Source organism: Aythya fuligula, chromosome 2 (assembly GCF_009819795.1).
Source record: "Aythya fuligula isolate bAytFul2 chromosome 2, bAytFul2.pri, whole genome shotgun sequence".
Taxonomy (NCBI): Eukaryota; Metazoa; Chordata; class Aves; order Anseriformes; family Anatidae; genus Aythya; species Aythya fuligula.
This window is the reverse complement of record NC_045560.1, coordinates 108503108-108523585: the sequence shown is the minus strand read 5'-3', so window position 1 is coordinate 108523585 and position 20478 is coordinate 108503108. Positions and strand designations below refer to the sequence as shown.

Genomic DNA, 20478 nt, shown 5'->3' with positions numbered 1-20478 from the left:
CTCCCATCGCCGAGTCAAAAAAACAAGTGACGTAACTCATACAGGGACCTCGCTGAAATGTTGCTATTATCACTGGCTCTGCAGAAAACATATGCTACGAGGGCCTCAGTCTGGAATAATCTTCTCGTTCAGGGAAAGGGGAAAAAAAAAAGAAAAAAGAAAAGAAACCGTGAGGTCCTCTGGATTACATCTTGCAAAGCCTCATAAAAACCCCTCGTGTGTACTGGTGAATTAAACCCATTGGTTCCACAGCTGCATTGCTATCTCGACATAGCACCTTGGCCAAGCAAACCCTCTCCCAGATTTTCTTATGCTGTTGTGACCAGCAGATGCAAATAGGAATATGGCTTCCAGACCTATATCTTAAATGATGCCAACAAGACAGAACTTATTAAGGAACGAGCTGTTTCAAAACAATAGTCAGCTATTTTCAGTACAGTGGAGGCCAGCCTGTTTCATTTGTGGTGTTGCCCGAGAAAGGGGAACATGAAGGCAGCTGTGTTTCTTAGCTCTCTGACCAGAATGACCAGACTATACAGAGTTTCCCTGAGAACCAGCAGGGCTTTTGTCCTTACCAGCGCAACGTGACTACCTCCATCACTGCAGGTAAATTCTGCTTGGATGTAACCCAGACCTACATCTTTTCCCCAGCCTCAGCCAGGATTTGAAAATCTCACTGCGTTAAACACAGAAACATGATACATTCAATTTCTAATGATTCTGAATCAAATATTTTTACTTTATATAATGTTACACGATCCACTCTATCACCTCTGAAACACAACAGCTTTTACACTGTCCCTTCCCCTTCCTTTTGGTGTTCACCATCAATACTGAGAAGGCCACTTTGCAAGACAGGCAAAAGTACAGGCTTGAGCCTGGATGGTTCTATGAAGTTAATGCAACCAAGCACTTCTGTTCTCTCAGTCATGTTTCCACCTTTCCATCAGGTACTTGCTGCTCTGTATCAATATTATTTGCACGGTAGTGGCAGCTTCTCTTAAGCAGGATCCCCAGCAAGATATACTTTTTGGCTCTGTATTAGTTCTGTTTCCCAGGTCGCAGCTTAACATCGTGAGATGCAAAAGCCATCTCACCAGGTGTGCTGTTTTAACTGTGTCCAGCTGTTCTGAACTCAGCTGGAGCCTTCATATTTGGGTCAGGTTCTCTCTCCAGCCATTATCACAGTGACTTCAGCTTGCTCTGGATGAAGGCCTTAATCCCTGGTGCCACTTGGGGCACCCATTTCAACCCATGATGCTGCCTGCTGCTTTTCATATGAACACATCCTGCAAGGATTTTGTGCTTTCCCTCCTACTGCTAAGCTTTACTGAACCTATCAGATATTGCTACTTTTGAGAAAACATTTTAAACAGAAACTCATTAATGAAATTGGGTGAATTAAGAAAGGAACAAACCACAGAGTAAGAACTACAAGTTTGGAAATTATCAGTTATTTTTGCCTTCCAGCACACACTTCTGCAGAGTTCTTATTCAACCAATGCACCTGAAACCTGATTTTTTTTTTCACTTGAGACACTGTCTCACTTGTGTGCAATTACTTGAAAATAGGTCAACATGCATTGAGGGAACTCATAGCTGGAGTAAACTCGTGCTGACAATAAGAATTACCATCAATTTTAAGAAGCTGTTTTGCTCACTGTGACGCTAAGAGCAGCCCAAGCTCCACCTCGCTACCACCATCTCTGACAGGGGCAATAGAAGACTGCTTGCTACTAGAACAAGGCAACACTGTTCTCTCTCTCCCAGCCACTCTCCCAGCTCCAGTGACCTCCAGCTTAGCAATTTCTGTAGTCTTATGCAGTATCCTTTGGAATTGATAGCCCTTAGTGGATTTTTCTTTTGCTCCTTTGCACAGCTGCTTCTTGAACCCATATAGTACCATCAAGACATCTAAATAATTTTGCATGTGTTTCATAAAAACAGTGAACGTCCTTCCCTAGCCATGTGCAATTCAATGTCAGTTTTCTTGGCACACAAATCAATATACCATCTGTATGACTCCCTCACTGCATTTTTCCTACCTGTAATTGTTTGCCTTATTGCTGATGACATTGACTGATGCAAAGACAGAGGTGTAAGAAGGAGACACTTGCAGATGTGGAAACTATAAAATAAAATGTTTGTCAAATGGAAAAGAACAACATGGATCACAAAATACGTTTTCCATCTTCCAGCTGTGCACTTTGCAAAAAAAAAAAAAAAAAGCAAAAAAGTTTGTTAAAAAGGATAGCTTTGATTAAGTAGTTGACACTTGAATTTTTAAGAGAACTAAAAGATGAGATTTTCTGCTGTGTAAATAATTGAAGCTTCATTTTTGCTTTATCATCAGTAATAAACACATAAGCTGCAGAAATGTCAGCTGGGTTTAAAGGAAATTACCACTAGCATAACTAGCAATAGCACTGAAGAACAACTGGAAGGATACAGCAGCAACCCCCTTTTCACTCACTCTCAACAGCTGCATAGAGGGTTAAGCTGTGACAAGTCAGTGTGAGGACACGTCAGAATTATAATGTGACAAGGTATTAATAAGCTAGAATTTGGCCCAATGAGATGACACAAAACCCATTTTACCATGACAGATTTTGCTTGCCACTGGCCTTTTGAAGCTGAAGACACACAATGACTTGGACTCTCCTATGGGTGGGAAGAAGGTGGCCACAGCCTCCAACAGTCCCTCTCACCCCCCCTGTTGATAAGGCACCAGCAGGAGGTATAAGGACCTTCCTTCTGGAATTAAATCCAAACAGCCCAGATTTGGAGTTCAGGAGGGAGACTTAATGCCTATAAATTCTTCAGCTAGTAACTCTTCCTATACTTTTCCCATGCCCACGACTCTGGCAAATTACTCATTCACTTAAAGGGCATCACACACTTAGAAAAGTTCCTAAATTGGTACCAGCCAGATCTAACTTAGCATAGTGGGCTCCTGGGATATAGAGCTGAGAGTTAGCCTGCTAGAAAACTAGCTCAGGATATATGTTTTTGCAATCTGGTGGTAATAAAAAACAGCAGCAGCATATCTCCTAAGCCTCCTCCTCAGACTACTAACAGTTCTGTATGTCTCATATGCAACCGGCATCAGACAAAGGGAGGTAAACCTATATACTCTGAAATACAAAAAAAAACAGAACAAAACAAAAAGAAACAAACCTCACTAAACCAGATGTATTGTAGCTATCATAGTTTCCACTGATTTTTGCACATCTTCAATAACTGTCAATCTGAAATGTGATCAGCTGACTGGCTGTAGTATATAACAAATATGTTCATGTTTATATACGTCCCTGGTTTCATTCCCCACATGTACACATTCGAAAAGCCTCATGTTTTGCAGCCGTCACCCAAACATCTGCAATCATTTAAGAATAAAACAGTCTGCCATCTCAGCCTAGGCTTTTCAGCGCACACTACAACTGATGTCATTCTGGTATTTTAGCTTTTCAAAAGAAACAAATAGGTTTCCAGGCAAACCACATCACAGAACATGCCACGGTTATCGGTTCAAAGAGCCTCACTGGCTCAGCTGCTAGTGCTGGGTTTCATCACGTCTTCCTGAGGTCAGGCAGGGAAATGCTAGCCCAGGAATATACATCTGTGTCTATACAAATAGCTTCAGACTGTTGTTTTTGCCCTGGCTGTCCCCCGAAATAATCCCTGCAAAACATGAGAACTGTCAAGTAGAGGCTTGGCTGAGGACAGACTTTAATAAGAATCACGCAGTGTTCTTGAGTGTGGGTGTTTTGTGTGTCATTGTAGGGATGAAGGAAAACAGACTGAATGAAACAGAGGTCATTAATGCACTGTCCCACCACCTTACCATGAAAATATCCCTCACACTTATTTTCAGAAGTGCATTCTGCTTGCATTTTTTCTTTCCTCTAGCCCACACCAGAGCAGATGAGAAATAAATTCTGGAGAGTGGACTGTATTCAAGAAGGACTGCTTAGACCTTGGCTTCTCCAATTTGGCAAACAAGGCTAGACATATTTTGAGTCCCCAAAATGACCCAGCATGGATCTGTGTTCCAATGAGTGACAGATCAGACAGGATATGGCAGAGACAAAGCAGAACCACCTCTGGGGCTGCTCTCAGCTAACCTGGAAATGCTTTCAGTTAGCAGCCTTGCACAAATCCTGGGTTGATGCCTATGTAACTTTTCTGATGCAAATTCAGCTGGAAAAAAAGAAAAGAAAAGAAAAGAAAAGAAAAGAAAAGAAAAGAAAAGAAAAGAAAAGAAAAGAAAAGAAAAGAAAAGAAAAGAAAAGAAAAGAAAAGAAAAGAAAAGAAAAGAAAAGAAAAGAAAAGAAAAGAAAAAAAGAAACTAAGGAGTCTAGTAACAGGGATGACAGCATCCTAACAGCTCAGCATTGGTAGGTATTGATTAAATGCTTCAGTGACTAAGGCTGACAGGCCAGCAGTGATAAAATTACACCAGGCTCTAAGTCAGGCTCCAGTCAGGCAAACTTTCCACCCAAACATCCTTTATTAAAATTAGAGGAATAAACCGGTCAGGGGACATAAAGGAGTGCTGAGCTTCTAACTGATATGTAAACTCTTTCAAATAAGATGGCACACTACCTTGTAAATGGCTGAGTTAGGGTAAATGTGGTGTAAGAGACACCGTATTTCGTATCGATGAGGTATATACTTTTGGTAAGGCTACAGTTTCTAAAGATGACAAACATCAAATGAAGTGTCCCAATATCTTGATGTAAAGACATAAGACAGAAATGAAGGAAATGAATAAGCTGGTCATAGAGACAAATGTCATTCAAGAGTTTCACCCCTGGAAATCAGTCTCCACGTTGCCATTGGGACTGTTGTCCAGTGCTTCTCTTTTGCAGTCTGACATTTGCAGGCTCATGCTGCTGTGACTGAAGTTCATTTTACTGTAGGGGATAAGGCCTTATGAAAGAGACACAAAGGGTAGGCACTGTTCAAAATAGGCATTCAAAAACACGGGTTTCTAAAAATGTGTTATTAAAGAAGAAGAACTATAAGAGTATTGCAAGCCATATTTTCCCAAGGGCAATCCGACCTTTTTATCCTTGTTCTTATCCCTCAGGTGTGGGATTTATTTTCACAGACACAGATCCTGAAAGATCCGAGTGAGAAATGATTCTTCCCATTACAAATGCCTTGTCTGCTGTCCATACACGTTACCTGGCAAAACCTGAGCTTTAAGGTAACATCACAATGATTTATTTTGAATACACTGTTTGCAGTGCGCCCTGGTTTTACACAAATACTATTGTTCAAACAATTTAGATGCCTTGTCATTTCCACAGGTATGTTTATCTGATTAGAAAACGTTACATTCAAAAGCATGTCACCTTCCTTCATGTCTGCCTCATCCAAAAACACTGTACTGCTATTCCTTTTTGACTTGAGATGCTAGTCAGTTTTGTGTTAGATGGTTGTTATTGCTGGGAAAGGACTGTAGTGATGGAGTAAGCATCAATCTCTACACCCTTTTTTTAACAAAGAATAAAGGGAGTCTGACTTCCTTCAAGCCTGGAAGAGTAGGAGAAAGATTTCTATCTTGCAAATCTAAGCTGCTGTCAGCACATAACTTAACCAAAAATAGTCACTCCATATCTCCCTCCCTCACACCCCAGTGTCATGCCCTGAGGTTTTCTATGCTATATCTAGCTTTTTTTTTTTTTTTTTTTTTCATGTACCCATGTGAGTTTCTGTTCTTTCTGTCATGCATCAATAGATACAGCACAACAGATCAGTGACCGAGCTCCTGTGTTTGCAATTGAGCTTTGGTCTTAAGGGATATTCACCATGTTTCTGTGTTTTGAGTCATGACAATATGTTATTGTCAGCTTCTTTGGGCTATCAGTACTCAATGAAGGACATTGGTTAAACCCATGAGCTCTTGTGCAGATACTCTGTATTCCCTAGCAAGCCAACTTTCTCCAGGCCAGCCAGTAAGATTCATCATAAAAGCTACTTTACAAAAAAGTATAATTTCTCTTCATCACAGTGCCACAAGTCTGTTGCAGAAGAAACACCTGCACTATTTGGGAGCTCTGGGCAAGTCCCACAGAAATGTTTTAGCCTCACATGGAAATGTCACATGGAAATGTTTAAATGTCTGTGGTGAAAAAGTCCACAATGAAGGGAAGGTTCACAGTAGCTCCTTTCAGCTCCTTTCAGAGCACTTACTAAGGTCAAGGTTTGATGGTAGCTGTTTTCCATGGCAGTACTAATGCAGGTACTTGTGCATTGCTACTTCTGCATTGCTACATCCCCACTTGTACCAAAGCACAGCTGTTGGAGGGTTCTGCCAACCACATCAGGTACATGACTCACATCTCATCTTTCAAATTCAGGCTTTTCTACCTTTCCCTTGGCTATTTTTTTAAAAGCCAGATTCACAGCACAGCTCCAGAAAGCAGCTGTATCAGCAGAGCTGGAGGGAGCAGTAAGCTGTGAAATAGGGACACAGACACTGTGTGACAGTACTGCTTCTGAAGACAGCGTGCTGTCACTACAGCCTAACATTAGGTGCCTGTCTTTTCACTGGCTATGAAAACAACTGAGGAAAATTTGCTTTCCTAAGGTGAAGTTGGCCTTCATATGTAACCCTTACTTCTCTTCATATTGTGGGTACTTTGAAATCTGTACACTGATTTATACCTTCAAAATTAGGAGCAATGTATTACCTTCTAGCTAGGGAGTCAGGCCTGAATTCACAGCAATACTGATATTTAAATACCTTTACATAAACAAACCTACTTAAACATTTGGTCTGTGTAGGACTTTCTGTGAAGTTTACCAGGCACCTATGCACATCATCAATTACCTACATACATTTCTCCTTCTATACATTTATGTTGGTATAATTAAGATGAGAATTTGTTTCTACTTCTCTCAGGGTTCTTTTTACTTATTGGAAGAAAAAGATTTACTGCCTGATAATTTGTGTATGCTTCTGCTTTAATGAATCAAAAATTAAACACCAACCTCTAATAACAACCAGATCTTTTAAAAAGATCTCGACTGTGTCAACAACCTGAATGTATTAAGCATCTTCTCTGTTCACCATTATAACAATGCCAAGATCCTCTTTTTATGATGGTAAGCTCTGGAAAGCTGACGCACCTGAAAAAGGAATAGGCTGGTCTTTGTTGCAGCTTACACACCTACACACCTGCAATAAGAATGTTAAAAAAAAAAAAAAAAAAAAAAAAAAAAAAGCGCTTTGTTGCAGAATCCTTAAGGGTGGCAGCACAGTAAAAGTCAGGGGTATATAATTTAACATCGGGCTCTGCCTGGATTTACTCTGCTTTTTCTAAATGAAGTAAATAAGTAAATGTCTTATCAAAGATGATTTTTACAGCATACCCTTTTCAGAACCGAACTTTGAAGTCTTTGCTGCTGAAAAGACAGCTGGATTGTGTAATGAGATGCTCTTTTCTTCATAATCTACAGGTGAAACAGTGTACTGGCTGTGGAAAGTTAAACATCATGTAAATAAGAGAAACTAAGAGCAGTCAGTGCAGAAGCACTAATTTCATGTGGGGAAAAAGCAGTGAGTGAGTCTCAGTTTTAGTCCATTGTCCTGGAATTTCAGCTGCAAACTGCAGAAGCTTCCCATCTGCCCCAGCATTATGCAAAGTATAATGGAGTTGAGTCAGTTTGCTCGCTTAAATGTTTTTCTAAAAAATACTGGCACAGATTCACCTTGGGGCTGCCTGTGTATTTTCTTTCAATCAGTTACTGAAAATTGAGGGGTTACAAGAGCCTCTATATGAAGAGCACAGGGGACTGACTTTTTCTGGTGTGCGCCATCTGAGGCTTTGTGGGTTTCTGGCTTTCAGCAGGCACAGAGTCAAAATACAGGTCTAGCTGCTGAAAGGGCAGAGGCACAGCCATAGTGTGCTACAGGTGAAGCTCAGGGCAAGCTGACAACACTTGGAGGCTCACAGAGCAGATATGTATTGGCACTGTGCCTTTTGGGTCAAGACCACGTGGTGCACTGAAGTAAGGATCCTTTGCAGTCACGGGACAAAGTTGCAGAAGCAGAACAGTGGTGTGCCTCAGCTGTTTGAGATCTAGCTGCAGGATTGAGACCTGTGATGTAGTGTTGCAGAGAACAGTCCTGCAACTTTTTCTTTTTTTTTTTTTTTTTTTTTTTTTTTGGTAGAAATATATGAGAGGCTTAATAGAAGTATATAGGGTCCTCATATATAAAGTCCCCAAAACCTCAAAATTCCTATGAGTATCCTGAGTATCCTACTGGTTTCTTTCCCACCTATGTACCCAGATTTGCTTCCACAGAAAACTGGGACACCTGTGGAGATGGTTGCATCCTGGTCCTGTTCCAGCATGCAGCACTCCTTGGGACCAGGACTCTGAGAGTCCATTGACCTGACCACCATAGACACTGGTACAGGGTATGGGATAGGGCAAGTGTGGATGAACCAAGAGAAAAGACTTATTTAATAAATATTTGAAAATGGTTATTTCTTATTTCCTGCTCATCTGGCTCTGAACACTGACCTGTTAGCCCTTTGTATTACAAACGTACCTTGAAAAGTTATTAGACCGTAGGTGGACGCTGTGTAGCAACTCCTTGGTACAAAGCACCAGTACATTGGAGTCAACACTGAAGAAAGGTGAAGAATGCAAACTCTTTCTAACGTCACTAGAATGAATAGCTTCACCATCTGCATTTTTCTAAAGCCGTATCGTGTGAGCCTTTTCACTCGGTTAGAAAATAGTCACGCTATTTAAAAGCACTGTATCCCGAGGCGTCCCTTTCACAGATCTGTAGTAGAACAATAACTCCCTCTGGTGTTTGCCTGCTATTGTTACTTCCTCAGGCACAGCACCAGGAAACCCTGCTAGATTATGTGTGTACCATAAATACTGTTTCCTTGGTATTGCACACTGTGGACAGGAAGGACAGTGCATGCATGTTGGGCAAACATCGCCCCAAGGGCCACTTACATTGCAGGTGAACATCACCTGGACACTGAGAAGTGGATTGCCAACCTTCGCTGCTGCTGAACGGCTTGCTCTGCCAAAGACTTATTAGCATGCTCCCTGCATTTATTTAATTACACTAACAGTAGGCTTACTGCAATATGTCTGGATGCTTTATTTGATGACTACTGGAACTTACCGACACAGTCCCAAGAGAGTCGGGATACATACAGGGCTATGTCAAGTGGCTGGATGGTAGTTCAGAGTTAATGAATTGCTGTGCTGTGCTCTTGGGACAGAAAATGTGGAACTTCCATTCAGCTGCAAACTTATTTACAGGAATGCTGTCACAGCTTCAAGGCTCAAAGCTGTAACAAGTGAGTTACAAGCTATATCTGCAGGCAGAGGAAGCAAAATAAGATGCAAGAGAATTAAGCTCCTGTCCTTAGGGCTAGACCCTACCTATCCATTGTCATAGTAATGTTGATCATTATTTTTTAATACAAAATTTACTAGAAAATACAATTTCTTAATGTTAAAAATATACCACACAATAATTTAAAAGTAAACATCCAGTATTTTTTTCCCCAGATTTTTGCCGTATTCAGTTGAGGAAAACAAATCTACAAGAGAAGATGAAGGAAAATAAATATTTGTAATATGGCTTTTGCCACGGAGAGGAGGCTATTTTGCTGGGCTGCTTAATAAAAATTCTTTCCACAGAATCATGTAATTATTCAGCTGGATGTTCTCCCCAACCAAACGTAGGCTTTTTACATTTGACCTAAATTTCTGGAGGGATTTTTTTTTTTTTTTCTTCAGCATATCACTGAACAGGAATCTGTAAGCTGATTATTGTTGTTGTTAATTCAGTTCTGACTGCAAACATATCTTTATGTATTTTAAACACTGGTATACAGAGCTGAAATCAGAAAAGTTAAGAGTCTCTCTCTTGAAAGCTCACGCTAAATCCTGACTGTCTGGCACCCTGATCCTTGCTACAAATAACCCTGTGACAGAAGGCTCCCTGGCCTTGTATTATATCAAATGTGTAACCATACTACACCTTTGATGTAAAACAACTCCCCTTTAATGTGCTGTAATCTGTTATTCTCTTTGTCTCTCAGATAGTAATCCTCTTGCACATGGTAATCCTCAAAATCACATATGTTCTTTAAAGCTTTTATTTTGGAAATTATTCATATCCTTTTTTTTTTATTTATTTATTTTCTCTCTCTCTCTCTTTTTTTTTTTTTTTTTTTTTTTTTTTTCTGGGCACTGCCAACTAAATACTACCCAAATGTCTTTCATCTGTCTTGGACCTAGGCAGGTGGAATGTTTTTATGTTCCAAATTCACTATTTGGTTGGAACTGGGTCAGCAAGATGAACAGACAGTTTCTAGTCATCTGGCAGAATGGTAGCATGCCTGCTTTTTGTTTGGCCAAGACAGATGTATAAGATTTCTGGGACAGTTAACAGGAAACAAGTGAAACAACATTTTCTATTTGGGTTGTAGAACAGAGGAATAGGGGAAAAAAAAAAAAAAGGATGTAGTTGTCTAGAATGATTTTAAAATATCTTCTTCTGGACTACTAAAACAGGGTAGTAAAAGAAAAATTCTCACCTCAGCAGTAATAATCCAGACCCTTAGCACTGGAACCTGGACATTTACAAGCATGCTACCAGCTACTCAAAGTTTCATTGTTGTATGATGAAACGTTTTTAGATATTGCAACCTTAAGTCAGAGGTAGTAGAACACAATGACTTCATCAGAGCAGCATGTTTGTTTAAATGATCTAATCTTGAAAGTGGGTGATGACTATGATGTGAATATCATCAGGTCAAATATAAGATCTTATATGACATAAGCTACATTAATTGCAAGACATGATGAATATTTGCCTAAGTGTTCAAAAGATCTTTTTCTTTGGTTATAAATGTGCACTTTGCCATAAGCAATTTACAGCAAGCTGGATGGAGTTCTGAGGTACAGCTTCCAGTGATACAACAGCACAACCTGCTGATCACACCATCTCATCTTGCCTGTTCAAGCAAAGTCAGCCTGTGCTGCTTGCTCCCTGGAAGTCCAACCTCAGAAATTTCTCCAAATTTGCTTTTTACAGAGGCTGTACTGCCAGCAGGGCAGATTCTGGATGCAATGCAGAGGTCTAGGGACATTTTATTCCTTTTGCCCTTGCTTAGGGCTACAAAGAGGACAAGATGTACATGGAGTGCTTGAGGCCCCTTGGTTGGTTGAGCCCCGAGCAGAGCAGGCTGAGGGGAGGCCTCATGGTGGCCTGCAGCTCCCTCACGAGGGGAGCGGAGGGGTAGGCGCTGAGCTCTGCTCTCTGGGGACAGTGACAGGACCCGAGGGAACGGCATGGAGCTGGGACAGGGGAGGGTCAGGCTGGGGGTTAGGGAAAGGGTCTGCACCCAGAGGGTGGTTGGGCACTGGGACAGGCTGCCCAGGGATGTGGTCACGGCACTGAGCCTGTCAGACAGAGTTAAAGGAGTGTTTGGACAATACTCTTCAGACATGTGGTCTCGTTTTTGGTCGGTTCTGTGTGGAGCCAGGAGTTGGGCTCAATTACCTTTGTGGGTCCCTTCCAATTTAGGATATTCTGTGATTCTATTCTATGTTTGTTGGGAGGTGTTCCCCACTGTTGGGGACAACCGATATGCAACACCTCTGTGTTGGTCTGTCCTGCAGAGCCACATTGTCTGCCCCTTGCCTTGGTCATCAGGCAGAGCAAGAGATCAGCTGTGGGCTCTGGGTCAGCTGCTGACTCACTAGGGATGCCGGATAAACATGCCTGAGCTAAATCCTATCCTGAATTAACGATTAATCTTGTGACTACAAAAGGCTTAAAGTTTTCTGCTGAAGTTCTGTGAAGCTCTCATCCTCATACAAAATCAAAATTGCCTTCTATTTACTTCATTCAGATTATAATTTGTACCTCTTGAGTCACAAACCTGAATGTGAACTCCCCAGTTTTGAGAGTTTTAGGGAAGGGGTCTTGGTGGTCTCCTAGCTGCAACAACTTTGAATGTGGTTTGAGGTTTAGGGATCCCCTGCAGACCTGCAGGTCCCTTTTTGTAGTGAACTGGGGTAGCACATGTGCCATAGCTCAAAGACTGCCACCCAGGCACAACAGGAATGATAAATAGTACTGATAAACACTCCAAGCTGAAGTGTGCTGCACGTGGGAATCAGGCAGTACTATTTCTAAAAGAAAGACAGGAAATTAGGCTCTCTCATGTCTTTTCAAATGTTTACAGTAAATCAGCAAAATTAATGGTTCTAGCAGAGAGAAACTCTACTCTCACTGTACTCCAAGCAAGCTATCCAAATATCAATTTCCTTACAGCTGTTTTTGCCATTTATTTCCTTGATTTGCCAAAATTAAGTCAGCTGAATTTTCTCATGAGTGCAAACATTTGTGTTGCAAAAAATAAGAAAGTCAATGATTTCAGCCATTTTTAGGAAATACAGTTAATATCAACTCTAAGGGCTAATCTTCCTGTCTCACATAAAGACCAGAAAGTCCAGATAGATATGAAACATTTGGGTAATGTGACTGTGTGAAGTTTTACATTCTAAACACCAAAGGCAAAAAACACCTGTTAAAATGAGCCAGTTTTAATTTGGTGAGCAGAAAAAAAGTGAGGTAAATCACCAGTGTTACAAGCAAGACTCCTGGGAAGATGCTGAGCAAAATTTTTCATGCAGATGCCTCATGCATATCAAAATGAAATAACCTCAGTTTGTCCATTCCCCTCTCTGAGAAGGATTAGATATCCAGCTGTCATGGAGAGCTTGCTTGTTCTTTAGTTTTCATCTACTTGTCAAGAATCAACTTTTGCTTGAGAAAACTTAATTAAGCAATAACTCTGCAAAAATCCATTAGTAGTATATTGATTAGAAAAATGCAACTTTTTAATTATGAAATATATTGACACAGTTTTTGAACTTTTAAAATCAACATAATCATTCCTAAATCACCATTTTAATGTCTGTTGATTGAAAAACAAATTATTGAGGTGAAAGTTAATGCTTATAATTAATATTATTTTTGTTTCATCTTAATTCTTAATTGAAATTAAGAGATTAAATGAACAAGAATTAAAATAGAAGGCAATGTAAGCCCACTTCATATATGTTATTAATATGAGGAGAAGAAAACTTTAATATTTAAATGAGAAGCTTAAGGCTATCAGCACTTACAAGACTTGAATCAGAATGTCCAGATTAAAATTCAAGCTCTAATTCTCTTTATATTTCAGCTTTCTCATCAGTGATACAGGGCTCATAATACTTATTGTTCTCATTCATGGATTGTTTTGAGGATGAAAAATACAATGTTAATATTGAGTATTATCACAACTAGTTTTAAAAGTGTGAATGAAATCACAAGGATTTATTATAAAAGTAAATAAATAGGATATTTGAAACCATAAATATTGAACAGTAAATTCAGCAGTAAATAATAATGGTCTGACGAAGAAAGAAATTAATCTTTTTTTCTTCCCTGGCAAGAAAATAAAGATTTCAGAGATCACTGTATGACATTTTCTGTACACAATTTCCACTTAAGAGGCCCATTCTGAAAATGTTTTTGGAAATATTCTTGAAAGTTAAAGAGATTACAGGTACAGCTACCTTTTGGAGTATGTATGGGTAGACTCTAAGATTTTCGCTTTATAGAAGAATGGTTGTACAGAAAAAGAATGGATGTAGAGAATTAGCAAAGTATTGTAGTTAATTGGATTTCAAAACACATAGTGGTACATGAAAAAAGAAATTACAAAGTCCTGTTTAATAACTTAAGTATATTAAAAAATTAATTACCCCTCCTGCTTTGAGAAGTCATGGAGAACATAAATGTTACAGTGGCATAACTAACTAGAGAAGGAAAAAATCTACTTAGAATATTAAAATTAATGGCAGCAAACTAATCCATCAGAATTTAAGGTAATACATGACAAGCATAATCTGCTTGTTATTATCTTTCCAAGAAGTCAGTAGAACAAAACAAATGACAAACTTTACAAATTGCAGCAATTTGTAAAAATCAATTGCTTCTTAAGTGGTTTAGCAGCTATACTGCCTTCAAAGTCTGTTGCTATACATCATGTATTGGTCTGATACCCCTTTTCACATCATGGAAATGACCTAGTTACCTCTTCTCTACAGAGGGTTTTCAGGACTCACTCTACCGATAAAAAAGGGAGGGAAGTGTTTTGTAAAATTTGAACCTTTATTACTCCTCATCTCAGCACAATTTCCCACCAACAAACACCTGCTTATCATTCAAAACAATGTTACTTAGTGGACATTAGCAGATTTCCTCCCAGCATAGTCAAAAGCCAAGTCCTACATTTATATTTGTGATTGAAACATGGAAATTCCAAACCATTTCACGTTATACATTTCTAATTCTGTATGAAGCACCAAGTCAGAAGTCATTCTGATATAAATTCACTTGCTTGGCTTGCAGGGCTTGGAACTGATTTATTTATCCTTCAAAAAACAAACAAACAAACAAACAAACAAAACAACAAACAAACAAAAAAACTCGAAATGGTCTTATTCTAGTTTCTAAAAAAACCTTGAGGGACAATTTAAGTGAATCAGGAATGCCACATGGAAAACCTATGGCAAGGTGTGTGCAAAGGTCTACCTCTGCACATTTTGATTTGCTATGGAGTTTTATCAGTGCTTTTTATGATTTAACTAAGGAACCACCTGTTTACTGTTCAATATAGGGGATGATGTGGCCAAAATGAGAGAATTTTAAGAGACTGTAAAAGCATTGGATTTTGCATACTGATACACTTACCTGCATGGTCATACACCTTTTCTGTCTGGACTGATTCAAATCTGGATTGTCTTTGTATAGACCCCATATAGCATCAAAATGGTAACACTATGATACCTTAAGTATATGCCACTATTCTGTGGAAAATGAGCCCTTTACTGATTGCATTTGTGGCTAATATGACAGCAATTTGAAGAAAAATAGTTTAATGACAGACTTTGGTCTAGATACTTAATTTCCACAGAAAAACAAGGAAGAACATATGATATCATTTGGCTGTCATAAAATCTCTGAAAATGTCATTCTTTGTCATTTCAAAGTAGCTTTAAAACCTTTAGTTAAGACATGTAGGTCTATCATTATGTCAAATCCCAAGCTTTTAACACCAAACACATGATTAGTGTTGTCAGATCTATCAAAACTCAACAACTTCAGCAGACAGTAAATGCAGGAGCACCAACTTGGTTGTCGGTAGCTGGGTTGGCTCTAGGTGGGTCTGCTGTGGGACAGGGTAGGGATGCTTTTCTGGGATGGCTCCAGGGCTTCCTGCCTCCCTCTGCTCCTGGCAGCCCCCTGAGGTGACCTTCTCACTTCTCTAAAAGACTGGGCATGCCTGAGAGCAGGGAGAGCTTTTCAGATTATGGAGGGACAGTGAAGGGCTTTAACAGGTGGCTGGTTGCTTGACTTTCTGTTTAATTGACCATCCTAATGTTTCTGAGATCAAATTATCCTGTTTACTGTTATGAAACCCTACTTTGGATAGGGCATTTTTCATTATTATTGAAGTCATGTAATTGAATGCAAAGGGCAGCTGTGCAAAAAAAAAACAACCACACAACATATTTTGAAGCCAACACTGTATTGTGTTACATTCTACTCCAAAAAGTACACGAGTGTCAGTGTCAATAAGTTTTCAACAGCTCAAGTCTTCTGTAGCTGCATCTTTCCTAAATGAAGACATATTATGAGAACTTCTAAAAAACATGCTAGTGTTTCAGTTTTCAAAGACTGATTTCTTGTACAGTTATGTGCCCAACTCTATAAGGCTCAAGCTTTGAGACCATAAAAACAAATATATGTATAAAACTCATGAAAGCTTTTCATGCCAGAAATTGATAATTTCAACTTTGATACATCAAGTCCTTACAGGATTTGAAAGAAGCAGCTGCTCAGAACAATTAGGCAGCTGGAGATCAGCCCTCTGCAGTGATAAAAAGCTCCGGTTTCTGAGCCTGCAGGGATATGAGATATCAGATTTTAAGTAGTGACGTCTTAACATGCAGAAGAGCTGTCACTGCTGTTTTGGGTTTCAAGAAGAGGAATTATTTCTAGGGCTGAAGGCAAAGTTATGGAGGAAACATTTTGGGGGTTTATTAAGGCTAAAGCTGGAAACTCTTTGAAATACTGAACATTTAAACTCCACAATAAAAATCTTCCTTTTAAACATTTGTTATCAATACATTTAGCTTTTCTTAGATCTTCGATGTTTAGCCTTGCTAACAATATATTCCAGTGCATTTATGTGCAATACATCTTACAACCCAAAGGCAAAATTATAGCAGCCTGTAGGATCACTTTGTTCTGACACTTTTCAGTCTCTGCCAATTTGCTTTTAATAATAGCTTTTTTGGGGGGTAGGCTTATTATTATGATTCATCAGATCTGTAGACCTTTAAATATTGCATACAAAAGTGCTTTACTTATACCAACACTGAATTCTGCAAGTGTATAAAAACTGGGGGAAGGTCTCTCAGACTTGGCAGGTACTGCAAGACCCTCAGCACTCTTTAGCACTTTTTGCATCTTCTGCCAATGAAATAACTCCATATGACTGTTGAAATGACTTAAGGTGAATACAGCAATTCCCACTATGAACAGGACTTTTTATAAAAGCCATGTACAGAAGACCCCAGGGCAAATGCACACACAGGGGGATAAACTACACTTTAAACTATTTTGTGGGAGAAAAATCAGTGAACAGATTAGGTATAAAATGTATATTATATATTTTTCCATATCATCTACACAGCCACACATCTGCACATAATATATTGGCCTCCTAGAGGATGCTTGAAAAACAATAAATGACCTGTACTCAACACTAAAAAAATTACAGCCTCCATAAGCCTAAAATTAGCCCCCTTGGCTATTTCCTCTCAAAATGGCTACTGCTTTGGTACACAGAATAAGCAATGCTAATCTGATCAGAAACTCTGTCATTTGTTGGGTTTCCCTGCTTGCTCAACATGCAGTCCCATCACAGATCAACTAAACACAGCTCACATGACACTCAAAAGACAGAATTACTGTTTTTCTTGGTGGCTAATCTTTTCTTCTTAAAGAATTACTGTATTTTAAAGGCACTCTTCTGAGGAAAAAGAGGTTAATTGCTCTCATTTCAGAGATGGGGAAATGAGAAGTAGAACAGTTAAATCTCAGATTACCTACAATTTTGAGTGCCCCATCTGAGATGCTAACTAATTTTCCAGATTGCATCATCACCTACAAGCAAGAGCTCCTTGTGACTCCCATTCTTCCTCAATACCTCCACAAATCAAGTCTGCATCTCGGGACAGAAAACTATAAAACAAGAACTCAAAGCAGGCAGACATGAGGTAAATGACGGTTAACATCTCACAGCAGCAGGGCTGTGAGAAGCAGGGCAGAATGCAGCTCTCTAAGATGGCTTTCCATGGATTCAGCTATAAGACCATCTTTTTTATCACTGCAAGTCCCTAGTCTCCCATGTTACACACCTTCTGACTTCTGCAACAAATGAGCTCTGTCTTCAGTGGACAGCAGCTTCCTTTATTTCTTATCCCTTGACAACCCCTGAGTATCTCCTGAGCACAGTCCAGTCTGTCTCCTGTCTGGAAGGCAGGCAGGCACCTTCTGGGAAGCTTGATACAAGAACCATAATCAAGGTCTGTGAAATTGAAAAGGTCTACATTGAAGCCAAAATAAGACTGCATATGTAAGTTTAAGTCTATCTTTTTCTACTTTATGAATGCTTCACGTTGTGGCTTTAACAGTCTTCTAAAACAATCTTCTAAAACAGTCTTCTAAAATAATTTCAGTTGCATAATTTAGTTACTTTACAAAAAAAAAAAAGCAACAAGATAAAACAGCACAAGAGAAATTTCTATTGTGCCATGTTATATTGAAAATCAAGAGCATCATTATGAGACTGAAATCCACCTCACTGCTGGTTGAAGCACCAGGGGTAATAACAGATGGAGATGGCCATCATGCTCAAGGTGGACACACATGAGGTGCCTGTGTGTATTTACTGATGAAGGTTGAGAAACCTCAGGGACAGGAGTCAGGCTCTGAAAGAGTGTGCCTTGAGGGAACACACACTTCCACTGCTCCTCACCAAGCCTTTCTCCACTGCCTCTTCCAATTTGTTCTCATTTCCATCTCTTTCCCCAGCCCTTCCATGCAACCCAGGTTCACCCTCCTGTTCTAGCAGCTGTTCCTCAGGCATCTCTCCCAAGTCAGGACACTTCCTGGCCTTCTAAGTCACAGCCTTCCTTCCAACAGTCCCCCTGTTATCCCCTGCTTCTGGTCTCAGGCTTCTTAGCACTTCCTCACTCCTGTCCCATGCACTCCTGCTGTGCCTACCAAAAGCTTTGGCACCGTCTGTCTCGCCCATCTCCTCTGTCTCTGACTGATTTATCCACACTCTCTCACTTCCCCTTGGCAGGGACAGCAGGCACTTTATACGCTTGTTCCTGGTTTGTGCGCTGTGCTCCTTCCAGCAGAGCGTGACTGCAGCAGGGGATGGGATGAAGGAAGGCTCCAGTAGGATCCTGCTGTGCATACAGCCTGCTGAGGAGAGCAGGGAACAGACACTGCCTGGACCAAGGATGGCTGAAAGAAAAGCTGCCTAGAAGCAGAGCAGATTGAGCAATTCAGCTCAGTGCAGTTCTGTGCAATTCAGAAAGTCACTGAGCTGGGCAAAGCAAGCCTGGAAGCAAGGACACCCTGGGCAGGTGGAGATGCATTCATCAGACTTTTTATTTCTGTACTGTCTTGTCTAGTCACTTTGAGCTTTCTGTATTTTAAAAATGACTACAGGTAAAACTGACAGGTAAAATGTATCGTCTTGAGTTTAAAGTTTTTTGAGTTAAAAGTTTTTCTGGGTCCTTTGGGGATACTCATTCTAAGGAATAGGCTGAAGCTTATTTATTTCCTCAAAAACCATCAATGGACTTCAGGTTCTGTCCCAGCTAGTCCCAGCTGAATTCCTCTCTGATCATGGTGAGTCCTCTTAGAGATCCCAGTTTAACACATTTTCTCCTGTGGCTTTCCACCTCAGTCTTCTTGCCTTGACAAGTCACCACCCTCCTAATGTTAATCCAACAGTGCCATTCTGTCTCCTCGTCTATCTCAGAGTCATCAACAATTTACAGGTCACCTCATCTGCTTTGTTACTCCTCCATCAGCTCCCCAAGGGCAGTTTGCCCAGACAACAACTTGGGCCTTGGTTTGAACATCTGTCTTCCAGAGCTTCAGGCAAAAATGTCAACATTTTATTTTATTTTATTTTATTTTATTTTATTTTATTTTATTTTATTTTATTTTATTTTAGAAAAATACATAGTTATGATGTGGTGCTTATTTTTTGTTTTTTCCTCAGCATGTGAGATATCTTCAGCTTTTGCAAGAAAACCATTTCGTTGAACATGTTGTTATCCTTTCTAAAGATGCCTGTGGAAGACAGTAAATGTTTGCATTCTGCTTCAGACTTTTTATTGTGAAACAATGCTTATTTTGAGGGAACCAGGGCAATCTTACCTTAAATGAAATTCTCCAGGAAAAATCGTTAGCTATTTTCTTTATGCAATCCCCTTTGTTTCTACATGAGAATATATGCATAAGGAAATCTAGTTCTTAGGTCTTGCAAAACTGATCTCCACTTGTGTCATTGTGAAAGGCAGAGAGTTCCAGCAATGCTTTGTAGGGCTTACTGCTGATGCTAATGAAGAACAATCATGTTGGAGGATGAAGAATGCATTGTGGTCATTGGTCTTTAGGAAAGCTATGACCCAAATTTGCATTTACCCTCTAGAGGGTTTTAATTTATTAATTTTTAGTTTGAAATGATTCTCCGTCATAACCACAAGCATGTATACTTCAGAGGAATGTCAAATCAGACTGGCTTTTTCTGACTGGAACTAATTTGTACCCTAAATTAGGGGTAAAAACAGTGGAATTTATTGAAACAAGTAATATAAACAGGAGAATGCATGAAAAAAAATCTTCCAAGATTGAATAAATCTGACCAACTAAAAATTATCAAAACCTGAACACAACAGAAGCATTCAAGAAAATAAGCATTGCTTAATAATAAAGTTGCAAACCTCTGCAATAGAAGAGGCACATTTGAAGTAAAGCACCTGTTGAAGGATTTTATTAGCTTTCTAAATCAGAAATATCATTTCACATTCCTTGTTTCCATGATCAGATATCAGTCTCCTTGGAAGCAGGAGGTACTACAGATAATGACCTCTGTTATGCTTTCAATGCTGCTTGCTACTTGCTGCTTTCTAAGTGTGTCTTTCTGGCTTTCTAAAAGCTGTGAGAACAGTTTTCATGTTAGCAAAAGAGGGTATCATGGCAGTTGCATGAGTTCCAGAACATGAAAGACAAAAGGTGTTCAGACAAACTTCACTCCTTGGGACTGT

The 20478-nt window shown here is 39.7% G+C and overlaps 1 protein-coding gene and 1 long non-coding RNA gene across 7 annotated transcripts in view; one reads left to right on the top strand and one right to left on the bottom strand.

The window, feature by feature from the left end:
- The window catches only part of DLGAP1 (DLG associated protein 1), a 412639-nt gene that overhangs the window by 54632 nt on the left and 337529 nt on the right, over positions 1-20478 (bottom strand). The window lies entirely within an intron of this gene.
- LOC116485964 overlaps positions 1-20478 on the top strand; it is a 30636-nt gene that overhangs the window by 8085 nt on the left and 2073 nt on the right. The window contains exon 1 of one of the 2 annotated variants that reach the window (XR_004252911.1): positions 5098-5212. The exons of the other annotated variant lie outside the window; for it this stretch is intronic. This is a non-coding gene — a long non-coding RNA (uncharacterized LOC116485964). Of the gene's footprint in view, positions 1-5097; positions 5213-20478 lie in introns of those variants that run through there. 2 annotated transcript variants of the gene reach the window in all.